This window comes from Oxyura jamaicensis, chromosome 1 (assembly GCF_011077185.1).
Source record: "Oxyura jamaicensis isolate SHBP4307 breed ruddy duck chromosome 1, BPBGC_Ojam_1.0, whole genome shotgun sequence".
NCBI lineage: Eukaryota > Metazoa > Chordata > Aves > Anseriformes > Anatidae > Oxyura > Oxyura jamaicensis.
In genome coordinates this window covers 139,036,264-139,049,217 of record NC_048893.1, presented here as the reverse complement: position 1 = coordinate 139,049,217, position 12,954 = coordinate 139,036,264, and the positions used below count along the sequence as shown (strand labels likewise).

The 12,954-nt window shown below is 36.5% G+C and overlaps 2 long non-coding RNA genes across 2 annotated transcripts in view; both read right to left on the bottom strand.

The window, feature by feature from the left end:
- The window catches only part of LOC118161315, a 106,140-nt gene that overhangs the window by 28,549 nt on the left and 64,637 nt on the right, over positions 1-12,954 (bottom strand). The window lies entirely within an intron of this gene.
- LOC118161320 lies at positions 10,382-12,372 on the bottom strand. The gene is made up of 3 exons (XR_004747944.1): positions 11,605-12,372; positions 11,143-11,145; positions 10,382-11,040 (listed from the first exon to the last, which is right to left on the bottom strand). It is a non-coding gene; the product is annotated as an uncharacterized LOC118161320 (long non-coding RNA).

Genomic DNA, 12,954 nt, shown 5'->3' with positions numbered 1-12,954 from the left:
TTTCATTTCATTTCATTTCATTTCATTTCATTTCATTTCATTTCATTATTTCATTTCATTTCATTGTTTCATTTCATTTCATTTATTTGAGTGTCACAGTAAGGATAATGGATAATATATGGCAATATTTGTTGGAAACAGTTTAGATTTTAGTTGGTTCTTACCTTTGCTCACACAAACTGCTGCTGATTTGCTTTTGTACAGACAACTGCAACAAGATTGCCAAATACAAGCAATAATTACAAAAACAAGTAGGCTTTCATCATTATAAAATAAATTGGACTTTTTAAAACTTGCTTAGCAAAGAGAATAGCATGGTTCACTTCCACATGGAGAGGGTTTCCACTTCCTAATCACTGATACACTTTCACAGTTTGTGGTTTGCTGTAAAACAGAATATGTCTCTGGATTATAAGAGCCATCACCAGCAATCCCCAAAGTAAATTATTTATTGTGTTAGCCCTGTTTCAGAACAAAAACTTTTATGGTGACATACCTGCATTCAGTTTCCTAGTTCTAGGGCTGTAAAACCAGACCATGTATGCCAGTATAGTCATTACATGATGGCTATTACAACATAGGGAAGAAGACAGAAATATTCTCACAGATTCTTCAGGCAAAGAATAAAGACTTGAAAAAGACAAAACATTACCCCTAAACCTGAGGCAGCTTCAAAAAGCCTTTGGAGAAAAGAAGGATAAGTTCAAAAAGAGGATGAGTTCTCTCCATCTTGGCTGGTGGTAAAATACGCCTAAGAGCCTAAGTGCAACTTTTTGCATGATCAACACTGAAGGACACTTAAAAAAAAAAAAAAAAAAAAGTGACAAGGGTGACAAGGGTCAAGACCAGCTGGGTCTTTCATCTTCATCCCTGATCTTGCCCATTGATTTGTCAACTTGAAATATCTATTTCAGGATAATGATTGGTCCCCTAGAGGCATAAATGATTTTAAGATGTGAAGGTTGCTGCTCCTCACCTTCCCTTTAGGGAAAAAAAAAAAAAAAAAAAAAAAAAAAAAAGTGAAAGGTTCTTGAATCAGATGACTTGTTGACAGTGAATACAATATTTGGATTACAAGCACATCAGAGAAAAACATCAGTGAATTTTGCCTTAAGAAATGTGGAAGAGAAATATATAACTGTACAGCATTGGTGTGTATAGAGTGAAGCACTGTACTTAGTTGAAATATCAATTTCATAGCAAACATCAACAGTCACTGACTACCACCTATGCCCTGATTCATCCAGATGTACATGTTCAACTAGTATGCAGGATTTTGAACTGGAAATATTTCCCATTTTAAATATATGTATGAATTTAACTTCACCCCAGAGAGACAGAAAGAAACACAAACTGAAAAAGAAATTGACAAATTTGGATACAGCAAGCATGAGTTTCTTCCACCTTCCAAATAGACACCCTTTTCTGGTGTGGTTCAGCACCAAGAGAATAGGTGAGTGTCCATGTCCTCTGCCAGCCAGATAGAAGACTGAAGGGTCCCAATGAAAGATCATTGTTAACGAGTGCTTTTTGCCTAAAGAAGCATATTGATTATTGCTGAATGTTCCTACTGAGCCATGTTTCCAGAATGCTTGAGTACAGCATAAACAGCAGATCATCTTCAAGTCATCTAAAATTTAAGTAACCTTTATTATATAATTAATACCAGTCTCTTCTGTCCATTTAGGTGATTAAGAAGGATTAGCTGCTATTATGAGGGACCCATGATGAGAAATTAGAGTGTTTCTCAAAACTACAAGATATCAGAAGAAAGAATCAGAAGAGAAACTGTTGTTGAAGTTAATTCTGATATTGAGTTATAAAAATGCTCAGCCAGTTATGACTAAATTCATGATCAGGACTTCAGATACTGTTTCATGTCAAGAGGAATCTACACAGTCTTATAAAAAGAGGAATCTAGAACAGTCTTATAAAACTCTTTGGAAATTATAGTTATCTATTACATGTCATCCTTTTCCTTTCCCTTTTCCTTTCCCTTTTCTTTTCTATTCAGTAACCTTTCTGTTAGGTTCAAATATTGTCATAAGTGGTGGGCAAAAAAAACATTATTATTTTTTTTTTTTCTATAGAAAAAATCAACAATGGTTAGATTGGGAAAGATTAGGCAGGGACTGCCTAATTTAAAAAAAAAATTACTGATAGGAGGGGAGGGAATTTAGACCAAGTCAAATGGGAAAAACAAAAAAATAAACAACCCTTTTTTTTTATTAAATAAAATTTCACCTACAACATCATTAGAAGCACATATGACAACATTTTCATGATTTATTAACTTTCACAGGGCAATGGCTGCTCATTCAAACACACATTGCATAATCAAAATACCCAGAATACGTTTTTACTTCAGAGGTTTTCAAAATTCATTTACTTTGATCCTCAAATATCTCAAATATCTCCACTTCTCAAGTTGTACATAAGGATAAGTTTACACTCCTCCCTTGTAGTATTTTAAGTCTGGATTGCCTCAATTTCTGGATTTTCACTCAAAGTCTGGATTTGCACTCAATTTAATGAGTGAGAAAAGAGAAACTGAACTCAGTCATAACGATAACTAAAAATGAAATATCCTTCCAAAATCTAAACCCCATCTAAAATGTTTTAATATCTTTTACGATTTAATCTGTGCTATAAGTTGTAGTTTTGCTCTTAGAAAGTTCTTTTTAAGCTAAAGTGGAAGACAAAAGTATGTGATAAGTTTTAAAAATAAAACAAGGAAAACCTAGAAATTTACTAAGAAAATTATTTGTTAAATTTACTAAGAAAATTATTTGTTAATGGTTTTGCTTGTAGTATGAAGTCAACCATTCCCATTACATTTGCCAAACTGCTCCTAAGCATTCATCCATCTAAACAGTCTTCCCCTAATGTAAATTGCAAAGTAATAGTAATAGTGCACAGTAATACTCAGTAAAAGTAATAGTGCACAGTAATACTCAGGCATATTTCATGAACTCCAAACACGTTACACATGAACTCTAAATGCACAAATACTCCCTTGACCTCTCCAGTTTCTCCAATCTTATTCTAGTTTGAACTGAAGTAGAACAAAACTACTTTGTTGTTGTTGTTGCTTTCTCTCAATTTCTTGTGATTCATCGTCTACTTTGACTAGAAAATACTTCTCGACAAAGAACTCTCCTTTGCATTTTTTCCATTGCTCAATTTTGCAAAATACATAATTTTCTGAAGAGTTTATACTCTTGTCCTAGATGTAGTTGAACTGTCTCAATATATCTGCATAGACAGAGAAAAATAATATTTTTATGTTTATTATTATTATTTGTTTGTTTGTTTGTTTATTTTATCTCTGGAATTGCACTAGGAAGCTGAATGTACTTTATGTTTTACTTTGAAAGTATGAAACCAGGAGAGATGTAAGCAGAATAACACTTACAAAAAACTAAGGAGAGACAAGAGTAAACCAATCTGCATTAGCTCCTGACCTGTCCTTTTATTTAACCTTTTATATAGAAGCAGAAAGAGTATCTATCCATTTTAAGAATTTCCTGATGCAGAATAATATAGAAAATTCTCAAATATCTGTAGCAATGAAGAAAATCCTACATGTAAATTCCAGAGACTGTTTTACATTCAATAGATTCATTTTTTTCTATTTTCTTCCTAAATTTTATTTTATTTTATTATTTTTTTTTTCTACAGTTTCTTTCACAATTAAGCTTTGTTTCATCTCTTTGTGTGAAAAAATTAAGTAAAAAATAAAAATTTTAAAAAATTGTCACCTAAGGTAAACTGTCCCTTCAACCAAAACTCCTACCATGGGTAAATACAACATTTCCCCGGGGAGACCATTAAGATCCTGGCTCTGTGAATCAAACTTGGGATCAACTTGGGCACTCTACTTCTCTTGCTATAGTGGACTCCATCAACAGAGATGCTGTGGTGTCCTGATGAGGGCACAAGTTGCTGTTTTCACGTCTATTTCCCTGTGCAGCCCATACATGATGGGAATTGCATGGAGGCTGCTGCCCCAGTTCCAGATGTTGCAGCTAAACAGGCACTCTTAAGTTACTCAGTCACTTGATCGTGCTGACTAACAGGAGGGGAAAGGAGTAGCTGTTAAAAGAAGGAGATCAAAAACATGTTTTAGCACACTGATACAAAAGGTGTTAAGTTTTAAATATGGTGGATTGTATCCTTAAGTTCTTCCAACATACAGACCACATGTTCCTATCATTGGCAGTATCTTATCTCAGTTCCATCTAAATCATATCCCTCAGGCAGCCTAATAGTTTTCATGAAGAATAATGTTTCAGGAAGATATTTAATATGCTTAATTTATCAATTAGCAGATCTTTTATTTGAGAAGCAAACATAAATAAGAAAATCTGTATGCTGAAAAAAAAAATGTTTACATGCGAAAACCCTGGGTGTTCCAGAAAGAGAAGACCTCTACCTTCAAGGGCCACAGAACAGTGTAGCAACATCTGTTTTAGGATCTGATTAGAAGATGTGCAACTACTCAGTGGTAGCTCCTCTCTTTCAACCTAATTCAGATTCATAATAACCATTTATCACTACCATAAAGCAGCTTCTTGTAGACTATGTAACTATTGGTGTTTTTTATTTATTTATTTATTTTTGCACACTGGAGAGGCCACATAGCTCAGCACTCCAGCCTTGCTATGAAGGCTAGGTGCCAGGGAAGACTACAAAGACTACAAAGGTTTGCCTTTTCAAAGTTAGCATTCAAGCTCATTAACTAGGAAATTTAGCATGATATGCACATGCTTTCTTCTTTGGTATCAAGACGTACTGTTCTCTGACCTTTCACAATTTGTAAATTAACTGTTTTTTTTTTTTTGCATTTCTTATTTCTTTTTCCCTTGACCCTTAAGGTTCCTTTAGGTTATGCCGGGAATGCAAGGGTTTAGTCTGAAAAAGTCAATGGCAGTAGAAATCAGACAAAAGTAATGAAGCTCTGTGGTGGAGCTAGTATACCTATGGAGAAAGGAAGCCATTCAAACTTTAAGGAAATTTAGATATTTCTTTTTAGGCTAAAGGAGATTTTTTTCCCTTTTTTTTTTTTTTCCTTTTTTTTTTTTCTTTGTGTTTAGAAATATATCTGAGCCTCAAAAAAAAAAAATAATAAAAAAAAATCAGTAGTTATATAGAGTTACAGTCCCAACTTCCTTAAAAATATCCAAGAATACTACAATAATCACTGCACTTTCTGACTCTGTTTAAGTTTTTGTTTTGTTTTAAGATCGGGAATGAAATTTTGGAAGAAACTCCTTTTTCCTGAATGTTTTTTTGAATGTTGTATGGTTAGGGACAGAGAAGCTCTACAGGGATATTGTGTGGTATATGACAGGAGACAAGGTGACATTAAACTCTCTTATTATCCCCATATCAAGTAAAAATGATTATTGCATAAAATCATCTTAGGACACTTTTAATGATTGATCAGTACATCCTCTTAGGATTTCAAAAGAACCCCCCCTCCAAAAAATAAAAAAGAAAAAATGAGAGGGCTGTTCAGAGCCCTAAGATTATGTTTTATTTTTAAATCTAACTTATTTTCCACCTGCATTCTTCTATGTCTGTCACTGTTCAAACATCATATTTAGAGAACTAAGGAAATGATAGCTTATCATGTAGGTAGTCCTGTGTGTCATTTTGTTTTCCTGTCATGGATTATTTTATTGTGTACCTCACCTACTTTCAGGAAAACTTTGCTACAGTTCACACAGTGCTAACTGCAGATTTCTGCAAAGGCATTTTTGATACCTCTTCACACAAATGAATAAGTATTAATTTCATGCTCCTTTTTAGAATTTAATGATGTTACTCTTGCATGTCAGTTTTAATTTATAATTCACCTTATGCGTATATATAAATATTTTGTGAGCTTGAGACCAAATTCTCTTCTTATCTGTAAAAATGAAAAGAAATGTTGAATAACAAAAAACAGTTCTTACTGAAAAAGAATTTCTGAAATAAGGCTGCAGCTTTGTGTATTGACTTTTAGTTGTGAACAATAGTAAATGTAAGATAATTCAGCCTTTACAACCAGTACAGAAAGCTGAATCTGTCTCATTTTCAGCATTAGGCAATACATGAAACCCACCTGGGGATCCTGGGAAAGCCCATTCAACACACACTTTCAACTTTATTTTGTTTTTCTCCTCCCACTACCCAGCCTACAGGAACCTTGAAGGACATACAATCCTTCTCATTTTCCCACCTGTAACGAAGTATATAAGAGCAAAAGCCCTGTTAGAAGAATTCAGTTCCTAATGCTCTCTTAACCCATTACAACTGCATCAGCCACATAAATTGGGTGTATGCTTTGTGTTTCTTCACTGTAAACAAGCTCCACCTTTGGAGGTTACTTTTAAAGCTACGTTCTGTTTCCATCATCACACTAGGTTGAACAGATCTAGTTAAACACAAAGTAGGCAAAAATAAAATGTGTGAACCTATGCCTTGAGAAAAAAGACACCCTGTCTTTTGCAAGGATTCCACAGAATGAGCATTTTTGACAATATTTATATACGCTGGGTTTTCAACTCTACCTCGGACCTCCAGCATACAACGATTCTACACATACACACCCACACTGTACACACATTGGCATATGGTATTTACAGTACACCTTCCATATTATCATATAACTTTCTTATTTCCCACTATGAAACATGAAGAAAATTTATGCTGCGTTGCATACAGTATGCTGTGTTCAAGTGAACTTTACTAAATACAAAGTTTCAAGATCAGGTCTGTGAGAATCATTAACTTTTCAAAAGGCACCAGTTCCCTTCTGTCACTAATGACATGCGTAACAGTTTAATGTAATGCTACTTTTAATTATCAGAGCCCTTTCTTTTAAATATCAAATTTCCCTGTCTAAATTGTCCTGAGTTCTCTTTACAGTCTCATCTGTCACTGTAAATGTCATCACTTTATTCCTCCTTTGGATGCAGTGACAGGCCCACTCTTATCCCCAGCTTTATCTCTTTTTCCATCCTTTATTGTACTACAAAGATCCCTTTTTCATAGTTTACAGCTGTATCCGCTTTCCACACGTGGCAAATGATTGCCTTGGTAAAGGTATTTTCTGTTTCAATCTTGCATTTTCCCAAGGGAGAACAAAAGGGACAAGCTTTCTGGAGTTGGTTTCACTGAGAAAATTGTTTAGAATTGCCTCATTCCTCAACAGATTAACGAATGCATACAATCCCGGCTTAAGTGCTATTGTACAGCACAATTTGTCCATTATACTTTGTCCTTTCCATTTAGAAAAACCCCTCACCAATTAAAGTAATACAGCCTTCCAATACCTGCTCCCAATTAAATCTGAGCTGTACTACCTGCCTTGATGCAGCTGGTCACAGATTCCTACCACTTACTAGCATTCATTAGCCCTATTCATTATAAAGGGGCTGGTGGCAGGAATTCAAGCTACTGGCTTTATTCAGGGGCCATCAAAATTATCAGCTTTCAGCACAAGGCCCCAGTAAGAACAGGATTAAGTGAAGGGAGAGGGAATTCATACAGTAGCAAAATGTCATTGTTTCTACTTTGCTCATGTCTCTTCTAGCCCAGTGCATCAGGAGCATCCTGTGGCTGTACAAAAGAAGACAGCTGGGCACAATGAGAGAAAAGTCTTTTCCTCATTTTCTTTCAGCATAGCTCTTAATTTTGTTTTCCTGTGCCTCTTGCCCCCCAGCCTCTGCCCTGAAAGGTGGACTATTGTCTGATCTGAAGCCTATTTACAGATGTGATCATTAACCTCTTAAGGTCTTTTGCTGCAGACTAGCTCAGTGTGATTTAAAGATATTTTCACTTCTTGAGATGAAAAAAAATATATATTTTTATTTTTTTAATTTTTTTTATTTTTTCTGACTACATGAAAAATACTAAATTGCTGAGCTTTCACCACGCAGTGCATTGTATGGGTTCTTCCATACATACAGTGGTCACAAAATACTCTGTTAGGTGATAGTGTGCAACATAGCCTGTTGAGTAACAGGAAAAATCATGGAATCATCTAGGTTGCAAAAGGCCTTGAAGATCACCAAGTCCAACCATCAACCTGACTTACCAAGTCTGCCTCCCTAGGCAGCCTGTTCCAGTGCTCAACCACTCTCTCTGTGGAGAAATTCTTCCTAATATCCAATCTAAACCACTTCTAGTGCAACTTGAGACTGTTAAATCGTTTGCTTCTCTGAAACATTTTGAGTGTCATAGTCCATTTTTTAATTGGGGTTTCCAGGATCTACTGGACAGTGGAGGTGGTAGTACAGGCAGTTACCCTGTAAGATTTGGGACTGCCAGTAGCAAAGGAATTAAGACTTTGGTCATGGAATTACTGTTACCTGGTTCACAGAGGTGACACGGAACTGCCAGAATGGTGTTGTGCTCCAGCTCTGCCCAGTCCCAAGAAGCCTGTGGCCATGTTGTGGCTCACTGCTGGAGGTTTCTAAGGATGGTTTAAGCAGGAACATTAAAAGGTCATGAGAAGAAATATTATTCCTTGTGAGGGTAGTGAATGGAGAGGCTTGCAATACTCAATTTAGGCAATTTTGGGATCAATTTTAAACTAATTCTTTACTGCTAACACTCATCTCTTATCAAGGATCAGCAACATATGCATATCCATAGCATTTTTTAAGGTGATAGAGGATGTATATTAGTGTTTTCCTCTCAATTAACTTCTAGGCAATTTTCCCAGCTAAATACATAACATCATTGGCAACATGCCAACCAAAACCTTAAGACCCAACGCTAAATTCTGTACTTATACAGGCAGCTTAGATTTTCATGCGGTGAACTGGAAGAATGCCAGTAACTCCCACCATAAACCTAGCAGTAGGAACACTACATTTTTTTTTTTTTATCAAGAAACTCTACTTTACTTTTCCAAGGCCACTTGAAAACTGCACCATTTTTAATGTTCCTTTAGCACAAAATAAAAGAAAGATTTAACCTACTATTAAATTAACCCAATTAGCCATTTATTTCATGTAACCTTACACTTCTGACGGCATTAAATCAAACACACCAACATGTGGATTTTTTTTTTTTTCCTAAGTTATGGTAATTACACACTGCATGCTAGACAATAAATTTCTCACTAGACTTTTGCCCTGTTCTTTCTCTCTGGAAGAAGATTATTGGTACAGAAATGTTTCAAGATTTCTCTAGTATACCTCCTATAATGTATTGAAACAAGATGGAATATTTATGCACTTAAGAAAAATAAAAATAGAATAATTAAAAAAAAGGAATAATAATAATAATAATAATAAAGAGTGTAAAATATTATGGACTGGCTTCCAGGTATAATGATAAACTGAGGTACTGGTGAGAATGCCCTTACTTCATAGCCCTGTCATTTGATACAAATCACATACCAAAAGAGGCCACTGTCTGCTGGATGCAACAACTTTTTCTTTCCTTTTTTTTTTTTTTTTTTTTTCCTTGAACCCATTTTGAGTAAAACTTGACAATAATTCAGAATCAGAATCCCAAGATCCAGCTCTGATGTATCCATGAAGCTGGGTGTTTCCTTGGTGCCCTTCCTCTCCTGTCAATGTTTTTTGTAACTGTACTCACTCCACCACTACTTTGTGCCTGCCAGAAGCCTCCCCCTCCCCCCCCGTTTTTTTTTTTGTTTTGTTTTGTTTTTTTTTGCTACTGTCATTTTGCCCCATTTTCAGACCTGCAGTGAAGTGGGTTTACCTCAGAACAGCTGATGGTGCTCCGGGACTGCAGCCACTCCACCTCACCCATCCCATCCTTACCCCACCTCACCCACCCCATCCTATCCATCCCATCCCATCCTGGAGTCTCCTGCTGGCAGCACCCCACATTGTACGCAAGAGGGAGCAGCAGCAGGTTCTCCACCACTGAGCATCATCACCACCACACATTGTGCCTGCACACAGGCCTGGCAGGAACACTGTCAGTAGCATATTGGATATCCTCATGAAGCAGATACAGTGTCTTCCTTGGTTCTGTTCAGATATCTTCCATGGGGCTTACTTTCAAGGATGGCTTTGACTTCTGACCTTGCTGCAGATGGTGTAACTGTTGCTTTGGCAGGCTGCCATTCACTTCCGGTTTTGAGTCGCATATTCTCTTCCCTTTACAGTATGGGTATCCCTTCTCCCAGCATATAATTTCTTTCCTCTTTCCTTCTTTCCCTCTTCATTTGTAACCTTACACAGCACTAACAATATTCCGAATCTTATGTTTTTGTTTGTTTGTTTGTTTGTTTGAATTAAGGGCCTTTTTTATTTTCACAGACTTATAAAGATAGATTGATAAACCGTAAATAGTAAAAATTTGATTTGGTGGCTTGAACTGTTATATCTGGAAGATATCTGAAATATATTACATCCAAGTCATTATGTTTTATGAACTCTTCAGGAATCAGACAATATTCAGCAGTGTGAATTATGAACTATTCATCCAAAAATATATGTACATTACTTTTTAATTCAAATTAAGTATTGGAGAAGTTCAATATAACTCTGTCCATTTAATTCCTTTCTATAATGCACCTCCATTCCTTGCTTCACCTTTCTAAAATTCTGGTCTCCCCAAAGCATGTCCTCTTCAGTTTCAGATTTACATCTCTTCATTTTCAAAGGAAACCTTTCAAATTTTAACATATTATATTTGTTATAGGATTAGATTTTTGATACCGAGTTTCATTGTTCTCTGTAAAACTTTTTGATCTTGGACTGCCAAGAGCAAGGCCAAGATTTCAGTTTCTTGGTTTCTTCCTAAGAGGGCTGAAGAAAAAGAGAGAAGGGAGTGAGAAAGGCCCAAACTGTCTCATCTTGGAGGAAGGAGCAGTTGATATGCTAGAGTGAAGGGATGATGTCCAGAGGGGTCTTGACAGGTTTGAGGAAGGTGCCCATGAACCTCATGAAGTTCAAAGAGGCCAAGTGCAAGAGGACAAGGTCATGCAGCTGGGCTAGGAAATCCCCAGATATAATAGAGAATGAGTGGTGAATGGATCAAGAGCAACTTTAACTGTCCAATTAACTACAGTGCTGTCCTGGTTTGAGTTAGGATAGAGTTAATTTTCCTCCCAGTAGCTGGTAGGGTGCTATGTTTTGGATTTAGGATGAGATTAATGTTGATAACCCACTGATGTTTTACTTGTTGCAGAGCAATGCTTACACTAAGCCAAGGACTTTTCAGCTTCTCGCTCTGTCCTGCCAGCGGGCAGGCTGGGGGTGCAGCGGGAGCTGGGAGGAGACAGACCCAGGACAGCTGACCCAAACTGGCCAAAGGGGTATTCCATACCATTTGACTTCATGCTGAACAATATATAGGGGTGGTTAGCCAGGGTGCAGGGCCGGCTGCTCAGGGATAGGCTGGGCATTGGTCAGCAGGCAGTGAGCAATTGCATTATGCATCACTTGTTTTGTACATGTTGTTATTATTATTATTATTATTATTATATTTTCTGTCCTAATAAAATGTCTCTATCTCAACCCACAGGCTTCAGTTTTTCTCATTTCTCTCCCCCATCCCAGAGAGGGAGGGGGGAGGGGGAGTGAACGGCTGTGTGGTGTTTAGCTGCTGGCCGGGTTAAACCACAACAATTGCCATGGTTGTGTTCTACAATGAAAAGAAGCTGAGTGGCACTCTTACCAACCTTCCTGGATAACAATCTCAGCAATCTTTATGCTTATAGGTATACAGTAGCTTCCTCTAACATTAATACCTTCTAACATTTATACATTCTAGCCCTGACTGAAATATATTTTATCACCAGCATATTTGGCAATTACCTGCAGAGATTTGTAGGGTAACAGTCAGTTTTCTCATGGGCTGTTGTCTGTTCTAAGCCCTTGGAAGTAGTCTTGTTTATAGACTGTAGTCACTTGGGGACCTTAGGCCTTAGCTAAACTGGTGTGCACTTGCTGTCCATGTTTCATATAACCCATTCAGTTTGTGTGTTCAGCTACTATGACAAAAGTTATCTGAACTTTGGTGTACCAAAACTTTCCATGAAAATTTTCACTGATGTGCAGATACTGTCTTAGAATGATGTTTGTCTTCTTTCCTCTATGCAAAATAATGGCTGAGCTGTGCAACTGCAAACGGGAAAAGACTATGTTGCAGATAATCCTGATAAAAAGTTTTTGCTCTTCAGTTTGGGCACAGATGTAGCATTAGTTTCCACAAATAATATTAGCTACCTTACAAACCCGAATTAAGTATCTTGACTGACCATATTTTTCTTGGCTATCTTTTCCTTGAATATTTGTACTTTTTTTTTCTGTTATGCTTTGGACCAGGAATGTACTTGGACAACGGACAGTGATTAAAACTATGTGCTGTCATGATTTTTACTGCAAGTGTTATTTTTTTATCTTCAATACTAATCTGTCAATTTTTCTTTCCCATTAACCAAAAAAAATCTTCAAGACATCTTGACATATTTTTATTCTGTGAAACTGCGCACACTCACACACACACACACACACAAAGAGACCTGCTCCCAGGTTTTCTTTTACAATTTTTATTCATCTGTAAACTGTACTTCTCTGTGGTTTCACGTACAGAATAGTGGTGGCGTAGAAGTTGGAGCTATGTCTAGAAATGCTCTCTAAAATTTTGTAATGTGCTATGTGTCTTCCAATTCTACTGTGTACGTTTGAGAAACTTGATGAAATCTCTGACTTTCAAAGAGAAACTTTTTTAAATTAATTTCTTATTCAATACTTTTTTTTTTTTTTTTTTTTTTTTTTTTTTTTTTAATTCTCTCCATCTGTACAAAGAATATAAAACACAACTGGCTGAACTGGGACAGACTAATGGTCTCTTTCCCATCTCCAACTCTCCAACTGTGAGCAACCTAGAGAAGAATGTAAGAGTAAGAAAGCAGACTCTGATATTTCCCAGCCTCCAGCTTTGGAACTTACTGAGCCATGGATGGTAAGTTTG